This window comes from Mus caroli, chromosome 17 (genome assembly GCF_900094665.2).
Source record: "Mus caroli chromosome 17, CAROLI_EIJ_v1.1, whole genome shotgun sequence".
NCBI classification, from domain to species: Eukaryota; Metazoa; Chordata; class Mammalia; order Rodentia; family Muridae; genus Mus; species Mus caroli.
This window is the reverse complement of record NC_034586.1, coordinates 19,707,595-19,708,816: the sequence shown is the minus strand read 5'-3', so window position 1 is coordinate 19,708,816 and position 1,222 is coordinate 19,707,595.

Here is a 1,222-nt window from a genome sequence, read left to right as displayed (position 1 = left end):
AGAGAGAGAGAGGCAGACTTCAGACTTGAATTACCTTGTGTCAAAACAGGGGGAGTCCCCAAGAAGGCAAGAATCAGTAAGGGCAGCATGGCCTCCAGCTGGAACATCTCAAAGTCTGAGGGGAAAGAGCAAAGCCACCCAAGTCTTGGACCGGGAACCAACTGCATTTTGCCATGTCCATCCCTGGGAGACACACACCTTACCTGGCTGAGAGGATTCGCCTTGGGAGTCTTGTTCCTGGACCTCTTTCCCCTTCCCTTATATACTTCTGGAGCCTCTTGGGCCCCTGTCCAGAAGGAAGGAGCCACAGGCCACCTGAGAGACAGGAAGGAGCTGGTGGGGGGTCTCTTCCTGGGGGAGTTCTCAAAGCCATCTGGGGAGGCTCCCGGACACACTGAGTTTGCCAACTTGGCACTCCAGCCTACGTCAACAGGGCTGGTGACAGTGACAGGCATTATCTCCATTGTCACCTCTGGGTTCTCACGGGCACCTGGTCAGAACTTGACTTTAGAAGTTGGGGAAGTTGCTGAGAGCCCTTCCCCAGCTCAGCCTGGCAGATTTCAACCCTCTGAGTGGCACAGGTACTAGTCTCAGAAACACTCCAGTGCACCAGGGCTTATTGAGGGGCCTAGGCAGGTCCNTGGTCTGGCACACTTCCCAGAGCCCCTGTAAGCTCCCTACCAACCTCAGAGAGCCAGAGACAAGTGTTGCTCCTTCTACCCTGTTTAAAGAACAAAGAAGAGGCATTTTGATAATACTTTCTTGACCTGTCACTCAGCTATCTGTGGTGGTCTCTCTCCNATGCAGGATTTAGCTATAGAACAGATGGGAAGGGACTCAGAGGTCATGAGATAGAGATAGACATCCAAGATGTACCAGGAGCCATAAAAGGCAGAGAGTGAAATCTCTTGTCCAAACCATCTGGCAGCACCTGGGACCAGTCTGAGGTGTGTACGTGTGTTCTTGTGTGTGTGTGTGTGTCTGTGTGTATGTCTGTGTGTGTGTGTCTGTGTGTATGTCTGTGTGTGTCTGTGTGTGTGTGTGTGTCTGTGTGTGTCTGTGTGTGTGTCTGTGTGTGTCTGTGTGTGTGTGTGTGTGTCTGTGTGTCTGTGTGTGTCTGTGTGTGTCTGTGTGTGTGTGTGTGTGCGCGCGCGTGTGTGTGTATGTCTGTGTGTGTGTGTGTCTGTGTGTGTGTGTGCGTGTGTGTGTGTGTCTGTGTGTG